The sequence below is a fragment of the Melospiza melodia genome, chromosome 5 (assembly GCF_035770615.1).
Source record: "Melospiza melodia melodia isolate bMelMel2 chromosome 5, bMelMel2.pri, whole genome shotgun sequence".
Classification (NCBI taxonomy): domain Eukaryota; kingdom Metazoa; phylum Chordata; class Aves; order Passeriformes; family Passerellidae; genus Melospiza; species Melospiza melodia.
In genome coordinates, this window is record NC_086198.1 from 10077039 (window position 1) to 10102411 (window position 25373).

Sequence of the window (25373 nt, forward strand, 5' to 3'; positions counted from 1 at the left end):
TGTACTATTTCATGAGTGAAAAATGTTCTATGCAGCAAAATCAAAGGCAGTCTGAGTGCCACACAGATCCATGGACAGACTAATAGATGAATGCAGGAGGATTATTGTGCATGGATTTGTTTCTTAAAATAACTCATTTATCAATGGAGTTTAAATGACATAGATCCTTCTTATATCATCTAATATTTGACATTCATCCACTATGTCTGCAATGCTGTGTAGCGCAACCATTACCAAAATATCAACTCATTAAAAAATTAATGAAATGTGCATTTTTAATCTTCAGATTTCAGGGACTGCATTTAATCATTACTGAGTCATGAAACACATTGATCCTTGGTGTGGCAGTGATATGTGTGGAATAAATAAGATACCAGCACCCAATCCATGCTCCAGAAAGGAGTGATTGAGATCTGTGGCAACCACTGTTAAAGGCTGCTTCCAGGCTGTTAAAATCCTGATTTTTCCAGCTTACATTTTCAGAAACATAAAAAACACCCCCACTCCTCCCAAGATAAATAGAAATATTAGAATCCTCAGCATATAATCTGAAGGAAAGACATGGTTGAAAGCCCAATTGTTGCCAAGGCTAACATTATGGTGCACTATGCTAATTATTTTATTATTTTCCAGAATACATCAGTGCTATTTAAGAACCTGTATTTAACATATAGCTGTGGTTTGGTATTTATGCATTGATATATGTGCAATAAACGGTACCATGCTACTATTTGAGTATATGTACAGGGCATTAAATTCATGTCATCCAACTAGATTTGTAACACTAAGTGTTTTTCCCTTCAGACACTTGAAAAATTGCTTCTAGGCAGAATTAATGAATCCTTAGCCATGTAGCTACGGAAAAAAAAACGGGGGGGGGGCAGAAGTTTTTATTTGTCTCCCCCTACCCTCAGAGTTTGCTACTAGCCAACTCCAGATCATTTGCTTTTAATCCACTCTCTGAATCTGGATCTGTCAGACACCTCTATGGGTTCTGTGAAGGCAAAGGACGGTGAAGTTCTGCACATAAACCATTACAACTTTTTTAAAACTCTGATTTAATTACTGAATTAATTCTTGAAGCATTTCTGGACAGAGAGATGCAAATTAAAACTGGGGAGAATTTACCTGTTTGCCTTTTTTTTTGTATTTATTTATTTATTTCATTAATTACTAAAATGTTACTTGTCTAAAACATAAGTTTAACATTCTTGTGTTGAAAGGAGATAGAAAACTGTCTTTTGCCGATATTTAGTGGCAGTAATAATACTGCCAGTAATGCTTTCCTTTCATCTGTAGAATGGTGGGAAACCCTGTCTCCATGGTAAGTTTTTCCTACCACAGATAAGACTTTTCTCACTACCCCTTCACCTTCATGATGTACCTGCCAACAGCCTGTCTGTCTAAACAGAACAACTGGAATGGCTAATAATGCCTTCCCTACCCATGGAATTGACCCGCAAGTCAGCAGTTTGATGGATGAGTGCAGTCTGTATCCTTGACCAAAGGAGGATCAAGGCCTGGATCTGGGATGGATTTGCTGTCTCCAAGGTAGAGTGTGTACATCAACGTAATGTGTCAAATTACATGCTTACACCAACATTGAACTCGTGTGCTTTAGTGAGGCAGAGCAATGCATGCACAAAGGTTTTGTAAATATAGAAGAAGGCAAATCAGAAAGCAGAGGAATCAATAATGAAGGGAAACACAAGATAATTCCAGTCTTGTTTCTAACAACCGTTTGTAAGTTAAAACAGTGATATATCTGACCAAACACATATATATTTAGACACATCTAAGGGTTCTAGGTCTTAGGGAAATCAGGGACACCAAGACTGGCAGCAGTGGTTACTGTCAAATGTTTTTGGGTGAGAAGTAATAATTTTAGATTCAAACAGGAAAGATGGATTGGCTAAAAAGCTGTAGTTTCTGAAAAAAATTAAGGGTAGATATGTATGAACACTGTGAAGTCAGAGAATAAACATTTCATTTTTTTCATTATTTTTAGCTCATTCTAATTCATCCAATATTCCGAGAGAATGTTTATATCCAAGTTTTATAGAAAGAAGAGAGATATTACTGAACAAAAGGAGCTTATTTTTGGAAATTCACAGAACACTGTAAATTCATGCACACACACACACAAAAGCAGGAAAGTTATTTATCCTTATTTAGACAAGAAAGAATCCTACTGCGTATCATATTTTATAGGTCTTCATTCTTCTCAGTTTCAAAGAATAGAAAAGTATTAAAAATAAAACCTGACCACTGAGTTAGCACTAGTATTTGGTTTTAAAAAGCTGTTTTCGAGGCAATCTGATTTTGTTTGTTTTTCTTTTCTATTGTGACATTTACTAAGGTTATAGGATTAGTGACTGGGGTGTATCTGGAATATTTATAGAACACTGTGTCTTTAGAAAATTACTTCATATTGTCTCACAGCAACTGATTTGAAAAAAAGTAAGTAATCAAAATTGATTTGGCCTGTAACACTTAGCCCATGAGCTCCGAACTGGCTCCCAGACAAAGCCTCCTGATGAATGGATGCATACTGAATTGCAGGGGGAAGCCAAGTAGCTATTTTGGGGCAGTCTGTACTTATGCCAGGCCTGCATGTGATTCATTGTTTCTTCGGTTGTTTTTATGACAGCAATAACCAAATGAGTATAATATATCTGGTTCTTTTTTGATGAAAATTCTGAGTCATAAAGCCATCCTCTCAGCTGGGCTGGGTTTGGCAGTCTCAATGGAGCAGAGGCAGGCAAACCAAACTGCTTCCTCAGAGGCAGTCCCTTTGAGGTTAGGCTATGGGTGAGGCTGGGCAGCAGTGGGGGCTGCAGTTTTATTGCTGTTGACACAGCTTGTCTCAGACACATCAAACTGGCTTGTGGTAGTTTTGTACCATGGATGTTTCTTTATAGCTGTTTCCCCTCTGTTTCACGAGGTTACTCTGAGAGGGAGAGGATTAAAATATCTGAATTTAGCTATCTGCTTCCAAGTGTCTGCCCTCCCTTGGTGTGAGATGGAGAGCTAGGCAAAGCAGGCAAGAGAACAGCTCAGTTCATCCTGAGTTAAATACTGGGGGTTTATTCACTAGTGATGTGCTGAGCAGGTCTGCATTGTAACTGGAGTTTAGCTATTGCACACATGGGTCATCTGTGTTTACTCATCATCCTCTGTGAAATGAACCCTACCCCCTTTGTCTTAGATGCTATTAAGAAGCAAACAAAAATGCTTGGCAGAAATATTTCAGTATGATGAATATGCACCATTCACAGACTGGGACTTGGCTGTACTTCCCTGAAGTAGAGCTTGGAGAGCCATATTCACAGTTTATGTGATTAAAGGGCAGGCCTTAATATTGATAGTGTTGCAGACAATATTTCAGAGCTTTGTGACTCCCTGCTCTGAAGCTGAGAGCTTCTCATCTCTACCCTTAGCCTGGCTGTCACAGAAGCTGAGATACCATGTTTCCCAATACATCACTGAAATACTTGTGAGTTAGAAATAATTACAGAGTCATCTGTAATTCACTATTGGTAGTAGCTAGTCACCCTACTCCCAAAAACAGGGCCAAAAGACAACTAGAATTTGATAAAAATTGCAAGTCAATCTATGGTCAGAATAATCCTTCCACTAAAAATGACAAATGTGATTTACAGGATTAGACTGCTTTCTAGACTTTGCCAGCAAGAATGGCAACGTCACGTGCAGTAGAAAACAATCTCAGTATGAAACAATCTTGACACGTATTGAACCAGGTGCAAAATAAGCACCTATTTTATATCTTTCTGTCTCCTCTTCAATTTACTACAAGTTAAGAAATCTTGAAAAATGTATGTTAAAACTTTGAAGCTAATCAGTGTTGTTCCTGGCAATAAAGTACAAATTTTGCCATTTCAAATTAGAAGCAATCTGATCAGAAAGTAGATTCCTCCACTGAATTCTGAAGAAACTAACAGAAAATATCAAAAGTCTTTCAGCTCTGGTCCCACCTTGTGCTTCCAGTTCCCAAATAGTAAGCATGAAGTTGAAACGAGACATTAAATCAGCAATCAGAATCCAGCCTCAGGCACAGAACAGAGGTTACTTTTGTTGTATCAAACTGTGACCCACTTGCAAGATCCTGGACATAGTAAGAAGTTGCTCAAAGTACTTCTGTCTCTGCTTCTTTTAATACTGTGAATTACGAAGTATTTCTGACTTGCCTTTGCTATGGACTTGTGTTCTGTTATTTTTGTTCTATAGTTATATAGAATTTGAAGACAGACATTACACTCATTTACCCATTCAGTAAAAGCTGCATGCAGATGTTTTCATTGGAGCAATGGAACAGCTTTAAAGGAAACATTTATAAAATGTTCAATAAATATTGTGCTTTTCAGGGAAACATCACTCCCATTTTTAAAAAGAGGAGATGGGAAGCAGTGAGCTTCACCTATGTCTAGGCAGAGGCTGGTGATGAGAGGTGTCCCTCAGGGCTCTCTCTTTGGCCTAGTGCTCTTCAACATCTCTATCAATGACACAGACAGTGGGATCGAGGGCACCCTTGACAAGTCTGCAGATGACACAAAACTGAGTGGTGCCGTTGACACAACAGAAGGATGGAATGCCATCCAGAGGAACCTGGACTAATTTGAAAAGTGGGCCCACAAGGGACTCATGAAGTTCAACAAGTTCAAGTGCAAGGGGCTGCAGCTGGGTTGAGATGTGACTGGCAGTAGAAGTCGCCAACAACAGCCCTGCAGAGAAAGAGTTGGGGTTCTCCTGGATGAAAAGCTGGACATGACCCAACAGTGAGCATTCACAGCCCAGAAGGCTATCTGCCTCCTGGGCTGCATCAAAAGAGGAGTGGCCACCAGGTCGAAGAAAATGATGCTTTCTTCTACTCTGTCCTCTTGTGACCCCACTGGAGCACTGCATCCAGATTTGGGGTCCTCAACATAAAATATTGACCAGTTAAAAGAGAATCAGAGGAGGGCTACAAAGGTGATCAGGTGTGGGAGTATCTCTCCTGTGAAGACAGGCTGAATAAAAGAGATTTTGCCCTGGTCAGTGATATGGGTGAGTTACATCAATCTCTACTTCAATTACTGTTTCTTTTTCCCAGCTTTAATGTCATTGCTCTAATAGAACTGCGTTGATATAGTGCAGTATCTTGTACTATACTATTCTAGTATTTCTTGGTTTTATAGAGTTTAGTAAATAATTCTGATTAAGATATTTTTGCCTAGTCATTTATCATAACAAATGATTCATTTTTATATAAATATGCCTGGTTTGCTATTATTATTAATCCTGCAGGACAAAGTTGTGCAAAGGTTCAATCAAATCTCTATAATTTCTTAGACTTAAACCACTGACAGTCTGAGGCTAAGATTGGCTTCATTTGCCCCTAGGCTCCTTTCTGAGAAGTTTACAAGGGGGCCCTTTCTGCACCTTGTGATTCAAAGGGAGGGCTTCTTGAATAAATTTTATCTGAAACTCTCACTCTCTCCTGCAACAGAGGGTTGGGGCTGCTCAGCCTGGAGAAGAGAAGGCTCCAAGGAGACCTCATTGCAACCTTCCAGTACCTAAAGGGGGTCCATGAAACAGAGGATGAGGGGGTTTTTACACAAGCAGATAATGACAGCACAAGGGGCAATAGTTTTAAACTGAAGAAGGGCAGGTTTAGATTAGATTAGATGTTAGCAAGAAATTCTTTACTCAGAGTGTTGAGAGGCACTGGAACAGGTTGCCCAGAGAAGCTGGGGATGACCAATGCCTTGAGGTGCTTAAGAACATGTTGAATGAGGCCTTGAGCAGCCTGATCTAGTGAAAGGTGTCCCTGCCCATGGCATGGGGGTGGAATCAGATGATTTTGAAAGTCCCTTCCAGTCCACCCATTCTTTGATTCTAAGATTCTACATTTTTTTTTCTCTGATTTCTTCACTGTATGTTTGGGGTTTTTTTTTTCCTCCCTGGATGGTGTAAGTAATAATACTGCCCAAATTTCTGCTTTTAAGTCTTATTTGGAATAAGTTTATTTCATTTTATTCATTGTGACAAAACTGTACTTAAAATGTTTATTAAGTGCACTTTCAGAATATCTGAGGAAAATCACAATGCCTATGATCCTTAGATTAATGACAGACAGTAAATCATACTTATGAAGCTCCTATTGCATCCTGGATGAAGAACATACAGTTTTAGTGATAAAAATTATATATTATCCATCTGTTCTTTTCTATGAAAAACACAAAGACAAACACAAAGACTGGTTATCTTTTCCTTATTTAAGGGAGATAACAGACACAAAAATAAAAAATGGGAAAATATAGATATAGGCTTATTGAAAACCTATATACCATTATGAAGGATGCATTCTGGCAATGTCTTGTGTTCAGATACTTCAGATAAAATCTCAGTATAATCATAGGGAAAAATCCTATGTAGTAATTATATTAATTATTGAAATCAAACATCCATATCTGAAGGTCACGGGTAATTTAATAAACAGCAGAATGTGCCCAGAATTAGATTGTGTGTGACGCCATTTGTCCTTTATGAGGGAGAAGAGTAGAGCAAACTTTCTCTGAAAACAAATTAGACGTCTGAGACTTTGCTACCATCGAATTATGGAGTATTACTTTGCAACCTTTTTCCAATGTAGGTGTGAAAAACTTTTGAAAATAAAAACAAAAAAAGCCAAAACCAAACAAAAAAAAAAACCAAATGGCATGAGAAGTCATATTTACTCGATTCCAGGTAGGACAGCAAGGGAAACAGAATTGCACAGATATCAAAAATAAAATCGTTTATCTACTGCTAGCCTGTCACCTTACTTAAAATAAATCTCTAAAATAGTCAAGATACAATTAGTCATTGGTATAGGCTTATATCAGAAAAATCCCTCAGGTATTTATTATACAAAATCATTAAAGCTCAAATTTTTATTTTATATGTGATATTGAGCAAATCTAGCATGAGCATTAAACAATTTTAAATCAGTTTTGCATGGGTGGTGGCAGCAACTGCATTTTGTGAGTGTCCTTTTGTAGCTGCTGTGACATGTCTTAGCTGTGCTGACTTCTAGAGCTTGAGCAGTTGAAGTAGAAAATAGATATCAGAGTGGGTAAAAAGGATCCATTCTGAAAAAGGGTAGATCTCTCATATCTTGGAAACTTTGAAGTTAAAATGTGGCTTGGAAGCTCTAGGGTGAGATTTTCTTAAAGTTTAGCAAGATAAGGTGTTTGTATCATAATTTAGGTTTCACATTTAAATAATGCCTTAGACCTTCTTCAGGTGCAGGTTTCAGTTTTGAAATATTCACAAAAAGTACAAGGAGTGATTTTTTATTTTTTTTTTAAGGGTTGGATTGAAGAGCCTGGGTATTGCTATGAGAAAAAAAATTCCTTGTTCATGACAGTTCCCTCACTGGCAGATGCTTTTGAGGGCTGTCAGTTGGTCATTCCTTAATCCACTCAGTGTGGGTTGTACTTACATTTCATCATGCTCGTTATTAAATCAGCTCAACTTTCTTATGGCAAATTGGAGATTGGTCTCCAAACCATCTGCCACTGTGTGTCTGAGTGTATAGGCTGGTGGCTGCCTGCTTAGAAACAAGGCAGTGAATTGATGTTCGGGAAGGAAGAGGAGCTTGAAAAAGAGCCTGGCTTCTAAACATCTGAAAAGAAATGTTTGCTTTTTGTGGTGCATCTTGGCCAGGCTGCAGCCCATGCTGTACCAGCACTGCAATGGAGCAGCAGTGCTGCAACCTCTGCAGCAAGCTTCCAACGTTTCAATTTTTATAAACTCTTCTGATTGGGGTGATATATAATGCAAATAGTTTTATTTTGAAGCAATAAATATATGCATTTTTCCCCAGTGAGGCATGTACAAAAGACTCTTCAAAGTAGTACAGGTTTCAAATTTGGAGTTCCTCATTATGGGATTTAATGTGGAATAACTATTGAGATAATACACTAATATTTCCTGCCTTCTGGAGAAAATGATATATAAGCAGTATAACAGTGACTTACACCAATGACGTAAAAGACCTCTACGTAGTTATATGTTATTTTTATAATAAAATGAAAGGTGATGTGGCACATGGAATTACAGAGGTGGTCAAATGTGCTTTACTTCCTCGGTTTTGACTATTTAATTGTGTTCATTTTTGGGTTTTATAGCAGCTGGATATATTTCTTTTCTTCTTAAAATTTATTTATTCTATTGCCTGCATTAGTTCCATGTGATTTCTGTTTGTGGCCTGTATTTTTAAGCTACAAGGACAAAGATTTTTCAAGTTTCAAAGGCATGAGGTTTGTGAAGAGAGTGGGATTATGGATTTAAATTATTGTTTCAGTGGTCAGAATCCTTATTCAAGAACTAATGGCTCTTACTCTGAATCACAATCCACCTTGCCGTGTGCCAGCTGTATTTAGTACAAAGTGAAATAGCATAGCCATGTGAGCTAAGGGGACTTCCCTTCCTTCAGAATTGGACCAGATATTGCCAGAGAGGTGCCTCTGGGTGCCTTTATTCAGTAAATTTAGATTCTTAGTGTATCTCTCAGCAATTTCTTTTTTTCTGAGACAAATTTGTAAGGCTCCTTTAGCTCAGGAGAAATTTCCCCACAATTGCTGAAACTTCCTTATTTCACAGATTCTCAGCATCTTTATGTATTCTTGCTTGAGTTCATGCATGGTCTGTTGGTGGCTTCATCCCATGAATCAGACTAGCTATTTCCTGAAGAAAAAATTGGTTGTGATTTCCACTATCCACTCTTAGGATCCTAAGCCAAAGTACTTGCTAAAATTCCAACGTAATTTTTACTCTCAGCAGGTTTTATGTTTGTAACCCTAAAGTGTGCTGCCCATGGGAGGGCAATGTGGTTTCTACTCCCTCTACCTCTGCACACAGGATCTGCCTGATCTCCACAGAAGGTGAAAAAACCTCCATGTTCTTAAAAACTTGCCCCCAGTTTTGTTTTTTGACATATTGCAAGCAGCTTGCTTCCACATTTTCAATATATAATGATATCAAAGGAGCTGTCTTTGAGTACAAGTCTCTGTAATGTGAAAGCAGGGCACATTTCCTCTCCTCCAGCACTGATACTCTAAGTAGGAGGAAAGATTTACTGACTTCATCTTTAAAAAACTCAAGGATTAGAAGGAGATGGAATTTTTTTATCATTATTTGAATTTTTCTCCTGTGAAGTTCATGATGCTTTTCAAGAATCCTGGTCCTTTAATTTTTTTAGGAGAAACGTCTACCTCTTTTACTTGCTAATCATCATTAACTAGAAATTTAAATGTGATGAGATGGGATGTAAATTCAGTTAAACCTTCCACATTGAAGTGGACCTCAGAATAAAAGATTTATTCCATGTTTTAACATGGAAAACTAGAGGAGAGGGTTACAAATGGAAGAGAGGTGATAATTATATGCAACCAGCTGCTGTTTTGTTCACAGGTTGATGCAGTGAAGTTATTAAGAAACTGCTACATAAGGGAACAACTATCCCACTCTATAACTCATAGTAGGGCCAGGCTTGTACCTTATCCCCACTCAGCCAAGCACAATGCAACATCATAAATTGGTGTTATGGCCAAAGAAAACAAGGAAGAAGAAATATCTCTTACATTTCTGTACAAATATCGCCACTCAGTAGCATACATGTAATGGAATATTTGCTACCCAGAAGACATGGACATTGTCCATGGTCATCCCCAAATGAAAATCTAAGAAGGTCAAAAGTTGTAGAATATGTCAATATTCTGTTGGCATTTGATTCAATAAGGTGAAAGACACTTCACCCTGATTTCACTTTGACTGTCTTCTATTCCACACTCCCTTGCTAAGGCTTTTTGTCTTCAGAAGCAACTGATGCAATCAGGTCTGCTCTGGTAAAGCGCATCATAGTCCTTCAAAGTATGCTTAATGAAAGCAAAAATAAGAAGGACTATTTAATTACTGGGCAAAAATGTTTCTACAATTTTGAAGGTAAATAGAAATCTAATTCTTTCTGTAACCTTTCTTCCTTTCACTTAGATAATTTTTCATTACTAGAGGGTCTAGGAGATTTTACTTTAGTACCATCAGATTGTCACTACCACAAAAATCAGGTTTTCATCAGCACTGATTGCAGGGATGCGACCTGTCTGCTCAATCATGAGGCATAGATCAGCTCAGGATCTTTACCTACCACATATGATGTGAATTGGAAGGCATTTACTTGACAGCTCCTTTTCCAAGGGTAAATTGCTGATAGCTGTAGTGTTCTATAAAGGCACTAGAGAGCTTGAGAGTTTGAAAGTCTGTTTCTCACATGCACACACACTCTTCTTTTTCCCTTCCTCCTGTGTTTTTGTTCAAAACTCATCATTCTTCCTGATAGAAGAAAGGAAAAACTGGCCATAACTTTAGCTTGCATTAGTGGCTCCAGCATATCTGGGCTGATATAATTTCTGGTCTACATTTACAAAATTGAAGGTTCAATAGTTTGTGTCTGTCAAGTCAGTCTCCCTTCTCTCTCTTGTGAGCTATGTGATGGTGGTTTTGTTAAGACTTCTGGTTCTGAGGTATAGAGCATAAGCACTACATAGAGAAAAGGTGCATATCTTTGTGGAGATTAGAAGTAGAAATAGAATTTACCAATTGATATCTTACTGGGAATTGTTATGTTGTGCCTCAATGAAGAGCCCACTGAAGTATCTTTACATCAGCCAGCAATCTCTGTAAGCCAATATGTGGCTGTCTGACTTGTCTGTCTCTTGAGCCCACTCATGCTTCTCAGCCTCTGCAAATACCTGGCTGGACCCTGGCCAGCCCAAATCACCCAGCTGTAAGCTCAGCAAGAGTGGGATGAGTGTCCCCTGCTGAGATCCCAAAATCAAAAGAGCCACATCAGTGAATGGTGATGGAATTCATCTGACCTGACCCTAACACTTAGAGTTGGGAGCCAGCTCTGATGATAAGGGAAGAATCTCTGCCTGATTTTTTCCTCAGGGCAAATAGGATTTGAGGCCAATTATGATTTTTAGCTTTCATCTTCCAATGCTTCTTTTCCCCGAAAGTGTAGTAATGCTTCCCTCTTTTCTCAGCTGGCAGTCTGGAACCCTTCATAAGAGGGTGACCACCACAGGTGTTTTCTGTGGCCCCTAACAGCATGGAGCTCTAGTATGGGATGGAGCTCGTATGCACTACCATGCCTCAAATGCTAAAGACTCTTACCCAACTCATTCTTCACTTCAGTTGTGCCATAACAGAGGCAATAAATATCTGACACAACAGAGTAAGGTTCAAAACACTAAAGGATATTTACCTCTGTAAAGTTGAAAGCATCTTCTTAACTGTCTTCTTTCCAAACACAGTTTGTAAGAAAGAGGCATATAAGCTACTAGACTTTGCTGTATTAATAATGAAAGGCAAGAAGTTGAAGCTGTATTGTAAACAGAGGGTACCAAAAGTTAAGTGAAGTGTTAAGTGAAGTGTTATTGATTGGTCATAGTTAAAAAAACCCACAAAACTAAATTAATTCCAAAAGTAACACTGTTAAAGAAATTAGGGGCAAGCCAAATTATTATAAGCAGAATAAAAGAATCTAAATCTGTTTGACACATAAGACAATACAAGCTAATGAACAATGTTTTCCAGCACTCTTTATAGAGATGATTAAAAAACGTGAGAGGGAATGAGGCAAAAAACTCTGTCAGATAATTTGTTTGTGCTGCCCTTCTAATAGCTCTTTGTTTATTAATGTGCAGTAATTGTTGATCATTTGAGCCTGGATAGGAAAATGAATACCTAAACTCTGGATTTTAGCCCCTTGTCAGTTTCTTAGCATGAGTTTCAGTGTGTGATAGCTGATGATTATTGATCATGAATTTAAGTGATGTTTTCTATTCTGGGTTCCAAAGAAAAAGAACCTCTGGGACCAAATTATTTTGTGCCAGATATATTTTGTGAATTTTATTTTTAACTTATGTTTCATTGTCATTGTTTTGTTGTTACAAGCTGCCCTGCTTTAATATAGCTTTACTTGAGAAATGTCATTTGTCTTTTCTTCTAGGGGTCATGCTACTCTCTCATCATGTCTGTTTTCCCTGGATACTATTAAAAAAATACCAATTACCACACAAATATGACTCATTCACCATCTGAACTACCTATTAGATGATATCTAAGTGCTTTTTGATAAGGTTGTGAGTATTAAGACAGCCTCCAGAAGATAACAGTACTTCTTACCTTGTAAGACTATCATTAACTAGGCATCTATGTATGTGGCCTTCTTTGTCTATATATATATATATCAGAATAGTTAAAAAATGTATCTGATGTTGGAGAAGCTCTTTTTTTCCTCTAAATTGACCACAAACAATAAACACTGGTCACTGAGTTACCTGTTCAGTGGTGCAGCCCTGGCTGCTGCTTAAGCTGAGAAAAAGATACCAAACATGTCTTGGATGGACATGGACATTGCATGTTAGTGGGCTTCAATTTGTCATACCATGTGGACACAATGATTGTATTTGTGATGCTAAGAAAGAGGGAATAGTATCTATGCCTTGAAAGGGGATGCAAATAGCTGGATCAAAGCATTCACTCTTGACTACTCATCTGCAGACCCTCAGTTTGGCCATATGATTACCTAAAAATATGTTCTTGGTAAGGCCACTTAAGAGAAGCATAGACCTCAAAATGTGGACGAGGCTGGTACACTCTGCTAGCAGAACTGGCATTTCCCTTCAGACTTAGAGGCTCCAGCTGGGATACATTCAGAACGTATTGGATCTTTTTCTTGGTCCATTTTGAACATACATGCAGGATGCTTATGATATTTCTTTGCACATTTTCTACACAGTGGAAGAAAAATGATTCAGTATGAGTTCACTAAAACATACTCCTACTGTGTTGAAAAAATCCTCCTAATCTTTGCTCTTGTTTTACCTCTTGAGATTTAAAAGGCTGTCAGACCTTATATTGCACTGACATGTACAGCCACTGTACAGTCTCAGGACTTTACATTCACCTGGTTTCCACTAATCAGATACATCCCATCAGCACAGTTTACATATTTTTAAAAACCATTATATTCAGTAAGTAGCTTATCGCCGTATTTTTAATACAAGCAGTAATTTCTAAGAAAGTGGTATTTTAAAGTGGTGCTATGATGATTGATGCTAGTATATGTGCAGTTTCTGAACCTTCAGTTATTTAAACCTTTAAATGACTTTCCACAGAAAAGAATCACTGCAGACTGCACTACTCTCGGGATTAAAGTGAGTAATACATGAGAAAAAAAAGGCTATTTCTCTTTGAAATGACATGATTATCAATATTTAGTACTCTCTTTGTTTCACAAGTGTCAGAAACACTACAGAAACTACTTAAAATATGAACTTTTGCTTGCTTTTATGTTGTCTTATTAGTCTCTACAAAGACAGGTGTACTGATCAAAGACTAGTAAGGAAAATGGGATGTTTTACATTCAGCAGAGATGAGAGAACTCGATTTCCAATTAATCTTACAATTACCTGAGTCATGTTTTCAGTAATATAATATTATCTACCTTTACACCTGTTCTGAAGGGGCCAAGGGAACTTCTGGAATACCCATTACTGATTGCAAGCAGCCTTTACTGTTAAATCAACTGATATTCATGTTAGCTATCTTGTTCCTCACCAGTAAAAATGCTGACATTTGTAACAAACATGGGAACGACTTAGGATATCAACTCATACCAGTGTAAACTGGGTCAAACATGATGGACTCCATATTCTCCTGCTGTTAACTTCTTCAACCTCACATTAAAAGCCCAGAAAACTTAATTGTTAACAACATTGTGAGAGTGGCAAAAACCAAAAATGTAATTAAAAAGGGCATGCTCTCCTTTTTGTGCCTTCATTTATTTATTCATTTATTTTTAAGATATTAATGGTATCATGGAACTGGTGAAATGTATTTTTCTAGTTTCCCATAGCTTAACATCTGCTCTTAAGATTAACTTGGTAACACAGAGGAAAGGTATCTAAATTCAAATGAAGCCATGAGATTTTATGTAATAACTACAGCTGAGAGCTTTAAGGGAAAACTGCTTTAGAAAACATCTAGCCATCTTGTGTCTGTACTGTAGCAGACATAGGTGTAAGTTGGATGGTAGTAGAAAGCACTTAAAACTTCTTACTGTTGCAGACCCTGCTGCCGGCCATTAGTCCCAATTTGCAATCTGCAAAACAGATATTGCAAGAAGATGGAGTGAATCTTAGAATATATATGCCTCCATCATGACATCTGTGGGGAGAGTTCAACACATTGTGCTTTCAGTCCTGAAGAAGAAGAGGTGCCTGCAGGGGCACAGAAGAGATTGAATATCAATTGAGAAAAGTTACTTTATTAGCAGTTCTTCAGTGTAACAGAAAAGTAAAATTAATGAGTTAAGAGGAAAAGGTACTGTCAGTCCCTTAAGGGGTACAGATGCTTGTGTGAATGAGTCATATCACTTAGGGGAGTAGCAGCCTGAATGTACATACATTCCCTTTATCTCTGCACAAAGAAGGGATGAAGTACAAAAGGGACATTATTCTGCAGAGGTAAAAAGAATATCGGAACCCAGAGGACTGTATATATTTTTTCAGAAAGGACAGTTCAGAAGAAAAATTGCAACCATCTAGTTGTTCTTTTTCTTTTATTATGCTACTTTATGGAAATGTAAGTGAGCAGCATAGCCTGCAAATTTAGCATCATAAATAGTGTGAAGATTCAGAGTTGAAGATAACCTTGTTATCTTGCTCTGTCTTCCTGTGCTCATTTCAAATCTCATTAAAATGTGTCATGAATAAAGAAGAAAAAAGTCCTGTTTATACCTGATTCTCTCTCTTCTTCTTTTTTTTTTCTTTTTTCCTGAGGAGATACAGCCAGAATGCTTAAAAAATTGTTTGCATCATTTTATGCTTCTCTATCATTTGCCTGCTCTCTTCTTATCACAGTTCTGTATCTTTATCCCACTGGAATTCTGATGAGAGGGAGACCAGGCAAACTGCATGGCTGAGGAGCCACAGCTTCCAGGCCTCTCAGTGTGCACGTCCTTGGGGACCTGGACATGCAGCAGAGTGACACGAGCTGTCTCTGCATTTCACCTGGGTTTGCCTCTCTTGTTGACTCAGACACACAGTCTGTTCTGTAAAAAGCAGTTGTTTGGCCCCTGCCTGAGCTTGTTGCATAATGAGAATTCACATCCAGCGCAGGAACTACTGGGAACCAGGCAGAGATGGGACTGCTGTGGCTCTGGCTGCAGCTGAATCGTGGTTTTTTGGAGATGACAGTGAAAAAAATATCAGATGGATAGAGCAGAAGATAGAGCTGTGAATACTGCCATAGCAAGGCTAGTTGAAGTTGGCAACTGATTTTTTTTTCCTGTTCCTTGAAACAAAGAAGACAGGGGAGAAAAGAACACTGCCTTCAACTTGTATATTAATGGGAAGGAGCTTTAGATTTCAAATCTTCTTCAGAAAATTCTAAGGCAGTGCTACTATGTTTTGCATCAGCTGATTTTGGTTTTATGCTTGAAGTCCTACAACTTGTAAATTGCTTGATTGCTTGCATGTTTAATCTTTGCAGTACTGCGCCCATTACAAGAATATAAAGAGAAACAGATATTTTCATATAGAGTGGCATCCTCATCCCTAATTCACAGAATTATCTGAAAACTGTGGTCCTTCCTAAAATGCACTTTCAGAGGTAAAAGGCCCACATTTTTCTCTTTCAGTAGCAGTATACTACAAACCAAGCGCTGATTTTTTTTTTCCTGAGCCTTGATGCCATGTATTGCTTCATGCCCTTTGATTTAACTGGCAGGACACTGAAGCCTGTGGATTGCTTGCCTGACTGACTAGATAATTCTCTTCTATTTGCTGCCTTTTTCTTTAGATACAATCTATTCTCAAAGTACTGATAGCTAGTCTACTTTTAGTATATGAAGCCTAAGACATGTGGGCAAGGCCAGCTAATTCCACAATCCCACTCCATTTTGGTGAAATTTGATTCAGATCTTCAAGAATTTGACTGATTTTGGAGGAGACTGTGTTCTGCTAATGCCTGCAGGCAGTAGAACGTGCTGACTCAAAATAGAGGAGACACTCAAGTGAGGTGAGCAAACATCACATCAAGTTTCTCTTCTCCAAACTCAGAGAGAAAGAAGTCAACCTGGGAAAGAGCATGAGACACCAAAATTCTTTGCAGTGGGGAATAGGAAGGGAAAGAGCAGATGACCTCTAACTGCCCTGCACTCTCTGCTCTTTACAAGTCAAAAACCATCCCAAGAAGTGCCACTCAGATACTCATTTCTTTTTCTGGTCTCAGCATCACCAGTCAAACAGCCCTATGGCACTCTGTTCACTGCCAAATGTTTCTGTCTCTTTCACTTTCAGCTGCCTCTGGAAATATTTAATGTGGCACTGCAAAATGACTGGCAAAAAATTTCCACAGCATTATTTACTATGGTACTTTGATGTTTTATTGAATGAAACCATCTGTTCAAGAATGTTTTCCAGCGTTGTGGGCTACATCTAGAATTTACTGCTGCAATATAGCCTGTCTGAGGGAGTTTCATAACAGGAATGCCACCCAATGTATCACAGATATGTGAGACTCTGAGTAAGAAGAATATTGAGAAAGCTCCTATTTCCTCCCATAAAACAGAGTCAATAGACTTCTTGATGGTAAAGATTCAAAATAGTTTCAATTTTTTCCACTTCAGTCTGATAGGTGTGTTCTATGTCCTCTGTAAACTTGTGATTCAGGATATTTCCTAAATTACTTCAATGGCTCACAGGACATATACTTGTGGCTGATAGCAGAATGCTCTATAAACAGATTTATGAGCATTTTACGAAAATATTGGTAGCAGACAGAATACATAACAAGGTGGCATTTCATTAAATTTTCCTTTTATATTGATAGAAATGGGAGTTTTATACTGAGAAGAATAAATTTTGGCCTTTTCCTCACCCTCTAAATTACTTGTTCCTTTGAAGTGAAACAAGAGACAGCTGCTGATAGAAGTCAGGTGTTTGATTTATTCTGAGGGTTGGGAATTTAAGGATGTACAGAACAGCTCATATATGAACATAATTAAATAAATTACATGAATAATTAAGGTTGTAGCCTGGGCCTTCATCTAAATGTTTAAATATATCATTGAGATTTGCATGGACTTCCAAAAGTAAGGAGAAAAGTATAGTCAAGCTAAAATTAGGTATTATGTAATATGTGCAATGAGATGGATATAGTCTCAAATACTCCTGTTTTTCAGAAATGCCATGTACTATGTATTTCAGTCCAAAGCTTATAGGTTTGTAGATTCAGAATAAGAAAATTAGAACATTTCTTTGACCCAAGTCCTCACAAACATGAATACTAGCCCAGAAATTAATTTCTTCCCGAGTCATAATATCTTAGTAGGTTAGTAAAATCAAATCCCATTCACACATGCTGTGTGAATAGGCAGGATGCAGCTGACACAAAATACAGTCACATACCTGTACATATTTGTAGCTGCAAAGATAAAATTGGTTTGGAACAGGAAATGATGAGTGCTTTCCCTTGGAAACTATCTATAAAAGAACAGTGGAAAGGTAAAATGGTGCATGGGCACTGTCATTGCCTGTTATTTAAACACATCCAAGAAAGGACCAAACACCTTTGTAGTGTGCTTTTTCTGCAAATTGGCCCATGTAAGCATTAGCAGGGATTTCATAGGGAAAAGAAAAAGCTGGCAATTGTCTTTTTTTTCTGAACTCTTTTAAGAACTGGGACTCAAAAACTTAGTCCCAGTCCACCTGAAGCATGAAGCTGAGTTTTCCCCAGGTGCAAAAAGAATTATGGTTATGGAGATGATTTGCCACCTACACAGAGGAAGCCAGAGGTTTCAGCAGCATTAAAATTTATGTTGGTCTGCCTCTCCAAGCAGAGATTATTTTGAAATCACAGTTGGGTGGTTCAGGGCTCCTCTTCTTACAGCTTTGAAAATTTCCAAAGAAGTTGCCGTGAAAGCACAGCATCTGTGATACCTGGAGGCCCAGCATCTTCTTCCCATCTCCCCCAACCCCCATAATACAGCACCAGCATGACTGTCTGGGATACAGATCCCTGAACCTGTGACATTTTAGGAGGTCACTAAATTCACTGAATTGTTCAATTCACTGAATTGTTGAACCAGCCCCCTACCCCCTTTTTTTTATTGGGTGGACCCAGCAGCTCATTATTCCAAAACTCTGATGTTCACAATGGGAATTCAGCAGTGATATTACCCTTAGAAATTCTTTCACTTTTTGTCCTTCCTTTCATCCCATTTACAAAAGCCATTCCATCAGTAGCACCACTACAACAATCTGTGGCTCTGCACAACAAAATAACCCTGAAATAATTCCTTGGGTCATGGCAATTCACACTTGTGGTATAATACAGTTCCCAAAATCTTGTGGTAAATAAAAAATTAGATAGAGAGGGGAACCAAATACATCCTATTTTAGATTCATTTCATGCACAATATTTTAATAAATTAAATTAATATACACTTAATTTTAGGGGATCTTTTTAACTATCTAACTCCAAAGGGATCTGGACTTTTCATCAGCTTTAAGAACATGTTTTAAGTAGAATGTCCTAAATTTTAATCCCTTTGAAATTAATTTTTAAGTTGGTTAACGGTGTTTGCTATATTTGACTTTTGCCTTGATTTTGCCTTTCTGTCTTGGGAGTGCCAATAAATACAAGAACAATACACTCAAACCTACCCATCTTCCTTGAGCTAAGATTTCTCACAATGTTAACATGGTTCAGAAGTGGAGCTCCCAGGAGAAATTGTGTTAAATGCTTTGACAAAACTGAATTTTTCAAAACCATCCTGCATGATAGTAATGGCAATACTTAAGGGCAATGGGACATTAATGCAAGCAAAGTATCCAGAAGGCAATGGAGTATGCACTATAGAGTGTTCATATTTGGATAGTTTAACAAAATCACTAAGCAAAGGTCATGTTCAAAAAAAATTTATGAACCAAAGGAACAAACACTGTTTCGGCAATCATTTTATGATGTTTTTAAATAATGGCTTAGTAAAAACAGAACAGTAGTCATGGTAGTTTTCAGGCAAATGTGGAGCTGAAAGCATTCCTTTAAAATATGCTAAACTTAATCCAGAAGCACTTAAAAACTAAATATATTCTTTAATAGAGAAAACGCTGGAAAAGGACTATGATTGTGTTTGTATGTATACAGAAGAAGCATTTCAATCAAAATATTTCTGTATAGATGGGATTCAATTACTAACAGGAGTACTTAATAAGTCTTTAATCAAAACAACTATATACAATTACCTCACTCTCTGAACATAACACTTGGTCTACACTTCTGAATCTTTGGGTTTAAACACTCTTTGTCTTTATATTTTTAAATGGAAATATTTGAAATATTTCCCTTAATTTTTACGGATTTTAGGGAAATATTTTTGTTACCTTGGATGAAAAACAACTTCTCATTTAACAAATAACAAAATCCATTAATGAATAAAACCACTATAAAATATTAATAATATTTTTAGTAAGCTAGACCTATGCCTGCTTTAATTACATATATAACCTATTCTACTAAACTGTGGTAAAAGACTTTTTGCCTTGGCCAAATTACGAAATATGACTGCCTTTGCAAATTGTGACCACATAGCTCTGAAATTATTGTTTCCTATTCAATGCACTTGTGGTGATTCCCTACTTTTTTGAAAATAGAATGTGCTTTAAAAATCATTAATATTCTACAAAATCTGATACAATATGAAGTAACATCAAAAAATTATGTGTATTTATGTGCTTATTTTATTCATTAAGGACTCTAACATTTGTGAAAGATACATTTACCATTGCCCAGCCACCTAAAATTGATTTTATGATTCAATTGTTGGTCATAAGCTATTAAGATCTGTAGAAAAAATACTCTGAAAAAAGCCGAAGTGACCAGAAATAAACCTATGCACTATTTTCCTGCAGTAAAATTAATATCTTGGCAGATGATTTGAATTGTTGAAGCACTATAAAAGAAAAACAGAGAAATTATGGAATCTTCTTTCAATATTACAAAAGCATTAATAGTTTTTTATAAAAATTAGTATTCTAATTTTACTACTTCGGAATCTCTGAGGGAAAAAGAAGTGAAGATACTACCAAACAACACTCTTGCTTTTTTTTTTTTTTTAATATTCATTGAAGTCCATTTTTCTGGGCGCTAGTATGGTCATTACTAATAACCTTAAAGCCAAACAGTAAGCTCTGAAAATATCCCTTCCTTTAAATAAGGAAGGTGTGGAAAAATCCATGTGCTATGAATGTCCTTTAAACTTAGCTAGGATAGTTGACATCAGGTTATTTGTTTCTCACAGAGCAGCGCAGGGAGGATTACCTGTTCACGTGTTTTTCCCCAAACTTCATACTAGCAAAGGAAGATTAGACTATATTTAAATGTCTCACATGTCCGAAGAATTAAGTCTGTAGCCATAATTTCTGTAATTTACTTAAGTATCAACACTTTGGTGTGATTGGGATGAGACATGGGCAAAGTCTCTATTTCCCAAACTGCTTTTATTTACATATGAATAACTAAAGATTCATGGGACCAGACTTTTTAATCTGCGAATCAGGGAATGCGCTTGAGTGTTGGAAACCCTCATTTCAGTTCCCAAGTTAATATTGTAAATTTAATGGTTGTCTGAAGGAGAAATTTGAATCCAGGTTTACCTTCTCAGGTGAATTAGCACTTTTCAGGCTTAGAATCTATTTATTTTTTGAAAAGCATGAGAGGAGATGAAGAACAGATTTCTGAATGTTCTCTAGCTCAATGACTAAGGTTTTCTGTAGGAAATGAAATACATAAATACTCAAGGTGCTTAGAGAAAGAGCTTAGTTATCTCATTTCCTACTTTTTGCCAGGTATTTGGTGTTCAAGTGTACATTGAAAGGTCAATTTATCAAATTTTAACATCGCTGAAAAGTAACTGCCTAATTTTCATATTTTTTCAAGGAAAGTAACAATTTGTGGTTTTGTTCCAACTGCAAATGGTTTTATCAATCCTGTTAGTAGTTGGAAGATGGCTGCTGAATCAAAAGAGAATGGTTGTAAAATTTTGGAGATGAAAGACTATATTAGTGAAAGGATCTCTCTAATGTAAGCATTTATGTTTTGTTTCCAGAAAGTTTAGTTCAGTAAGGAACACATGGTGTTCATGCCAAAGATGACTCCTGACTACCCCAACCAGGTGCTGGACAGATGGACCATGGAAAGGCAAAATGAGGTAACTTCTATTGTAATATTTTTTATCATGTTCAGTTGTCTGGCGTCCTGTGCAACAAGAGATTTGAAGCCATGCTGTGCTGTAGAGAAGACCAATACTGTTAAAACTGAGTCACAGACAATGCTTAAAATACAGCATGAGAAACTAATGTTTACCTAGCTGTAGCAGAGCTGGGTGTGGCTCCATAAATGGGAAGGCTGTCCCTCATCCTTCTGACAGCCATGGCTGTTTCTTAGGACTATGTTAGCCTGTCAGTGTGAGCTATGTTATACAACCATGTAAAGATTTCATTTTCATACATGAAAAATAATATTTTATGGGCATAGGATAGTCTTGTGACAAAAGTCAGGCATAATTTCTTATGCCCCACTCAAACTGGTATAGGAATGTATCTTCCTCAATGTATACAACAATAGCTGAGTCACAAATCTTTCCCCCAAGTTACTTTTCAGAGGGTGTTTCTCATTCTAATTTTTTTTTCTTCAGAGACACTCATTGTTCCCCTGCTTTTGCTCTTTACAACTTACTTACATCAGAAAATATAAATCACAGTAGGAAGATTAGAAAATGCATTCTAAGAATGTGAAAAAACAGATCTCACTTTATTCTAACACCTCTGCATGAATAACTTACCTGCCCTGACCACACTGCCATGACAGCTGTCCCAAGCTTCGTGTTGCCATGGCTGGACTGTTGCTCTCAGCCAGGCACTGACCCTAAATCTGGTTCAGGCACGGCTGAGGGCACACACAGAGGGCACAGGGTGCTGGAGGGCACACACAGACTCACCATGCACTGGCTTGTGTCTCAACAGCTGGAGACATGAGCACAGCCCAGGCAGCTGCAGCCTTGCTGGGACAGCCCTGACAACTGTCCTTTCTCCTGAGGCCACTGTGTAGACTGGGTAGGAAGCAGCAGGATGCTATGGCTGCAGCTCAGCTGAGAGTGTGTTTCCTAATGTCAGACCTAAATATATATTTATATATAAATCTAAAACTATAAAGAGCAATTTTAATAATCTAAAGTGTTCATTTAGCTCCTCATCTCAGTAATACTCCATATGGTTTTTCCCTTTATTGATTATTTGGCTTTGAGATGCAAAAAGTTAACATTAAAATGTCATTTCAAATAGTCATCAGTATAAGGGAAAACATTCTGGCAATCTGAGAAAATATTTTTTCCCTCTAAGTCATTCAGAAAATGTCATGGTTCTCTGTTGCAGGTAAGATCCAAATAGAACTGACAGTGCTGAACACAGCAGTTGGAGCTAATAAATGAGATAGTGCAATCACTATCTAATAATGTGCCAATGAGTCAATGATGACTTAAAAAATCTACATGGTTTGAGTGTGACTGTGAATCAATGCAGACTCAATGCACATGCTAGGCAAGTGGATTGGTATTTGGGATAATGCTTCATCTATACATGGGTTAACATTTTTTGTAAATTATCTCAACTTTACCTATATTCTGTTTGTACATTACATTTGTGTCAAAGAACACATATGTCAAACTTTGTTATTTCATAAAAACCCTTTTCTTAATACTTTCAACACTGTTAATGTTCTAGTCATCATCTATAATCTGCTTTAAAGCATGAAGGTGTGAGGTTTTTTATGAGTGTATTATTTTCTGCTACATCTTTGAAAAATGTTTTGGATGACTTTGGTGAAGATGGTTTGAAAAGGATGGTTTAGAAAAATCCTAATTTCTTTCAGCATAAGGACAGGCTTTGGCTGTCAAGGTAGACATTACAATTGTTTCATAGTTCCTGAAATATCAAATTATATAATCATGCAGACTGCCTCAGCTGTGAAATAAATACTGGGAGAGATGTAGTCAGAATTTAAAGAGTAATGGTAAAAAAAGTAGAGCTTCATCTGAGAAAATTACTCAAAAGTACTCAACAAGATCACATAAAACTCTGACTGCAATGAGACTGTGCCCATCTAGAAATGATGGGGTTATTTTGTCTCTCACAATTTCTCTTCTGTCTTCTGTGTTAGAAGACCTGAAAAAATCTCCAGTTTGCATAGTCAGGCTATATGGTTGCCTTTATTTTACTGGCAACCCATCCTCTGGTCATTCCCTAATACCCGCTATGTTGCTTTGGATCTTAGCTTATTGCATTTGAATTTAGTGTACACTGAAGTGCAGAGCTAGTTTCCCTATCTATAATACAGTCAAACTACAGTAATACTTTCTTTAAAAATACTCTCCTGACTGCACTCGTTGCTAACCAACTATTGTAATATTTCAAGTGAGAGACAGAAAGATTGACAAATCATTACCTCTTGACAATCTGTGAAACATCTGTAAATTCATTGGCTTACTCACCTGTAACTCAGTTCCTGCTTGTCTGTAACTATTATGCTCCTAAAGAATAAATAACTATTAAACCATAGTGCCAGGTTCTGGCCTACAATTTTGGAAGAGTTTGTGCAACCTGTGTTGTTACAGCATCACGGGTACCAAGACCCACATGAACTGAATCAGCCATGTACATTGAATTATTTGTGGTTATTATAACATGTTGTTTTAGTATGGAGAGGCAAGAGTGTTTCTGAAGATGGAAATCTCTGTCACTACCCAGCTGAATCATAGAAAGGATTCTTTTACTCAGAAGATCACAATATGAAGGCAGAAAACAGTTTTCTTCCCAGTCGCCCACAACATCTGCTGAAGTTAAAGTCTCTGGTATAGTTTCTGATAGTGTGAAATTTTAAAAAATATATCAGTTTTTAGAAAACCTATATTTTTCCTTCAAGATTTGAGCTATTCCATGCATATTCTTCAGTGCTTTGCACCCACAAGCTACATGTATGTTTCCCAGGCAGGGATGATCCAGGGACTCAGTAGAACAAGAAGAGGAATAAATGTCTGAGAGTGGGATTCTATGTGGGTATGTGAGTATGATCACACCTAAGCCAGAAATTACTCATTCATGAAATGACTGTGTATCAAATGCCACATCTTTTTGCAATGTGAAGCTTCCAAGAGAGGCATTTGGGACTGCCTGGTGGGAGCACCCACATAATTGTATGCACTAAGGCAGTAACTGTGCCTGTAACCAGTGGTCACAATGTTTGCTTTAGCAGTAGAGTTTATATCTGCTTTAAACTATTTTAAATATTTCACCTCTTACAAGTAGAACATGAATATAAAAGTTGGTATGAACATACCCCATTTTTGGACAGCCCTAGAACTCAGAGAATAGAAAAACTAGACAAGGGAAAGGTGCTGGTAATTGAAAAGTTCAAGAATCGGTAGACTTTACACTTTCAGGAAATATTCTTCCAAAAGCTTAATTCACATTGAATATTGTCAGTGACTCCTAGAAAAATTGATACTCACTGTCATTCATCAGTGTACAAAAGTCTCCATTAGTAAAGTCATTTAAACCAGTGGGATGATTACAGTGAAGGCCATTTTTCTTGAAGCCAAGTTGAAAATGACATGCTGAAATATCTTAATGTTTCATTTAAAGAAGGGCATTAGTGTGATTTTTACAGTAGATGCTAGCTTTTACTCTTGAGAATGCTATAGACATAGGCTAAGACTTCATCATCTAAATAAATTCCTTCTGAGTTGATTTTAAATCAACTGTTAGGTTATCTATGAGCTCAAGGAATGTATAGTTGCTGAAAACTGCTTTGGTAAATGCTTTACTCATAGCCAGTGAGATTTTATAACCCTTTTCCAGTTGCAGGCTTCTCTTTTCTCTGCCCAGGAATAATGGTCATTCCCCCAGATTTGACACCATATGTGATCTCAGAGGTGAAATAAGGAGAAATTAAGAGATCTGCCTAATCTTACAAAAGTCCTGAAGGGGTTACAATGGCTAAGCACATTCTTGGCACAATGCTAGACAAGTCTCAGAACTGCTGCTGACGTGAGGTAAGTGGGTCTGCCTTAGTCATACCAACTTGAGGAAGTCTATGCTTGAATACCCTTTGGCTTCCACTGAACACAAGATAAAAAATCTCAGGAAATCTTTGTGCCTTTTCTTATGGGAGGGAGGAATGCCAGCGGTTTACCCAATTCTTTC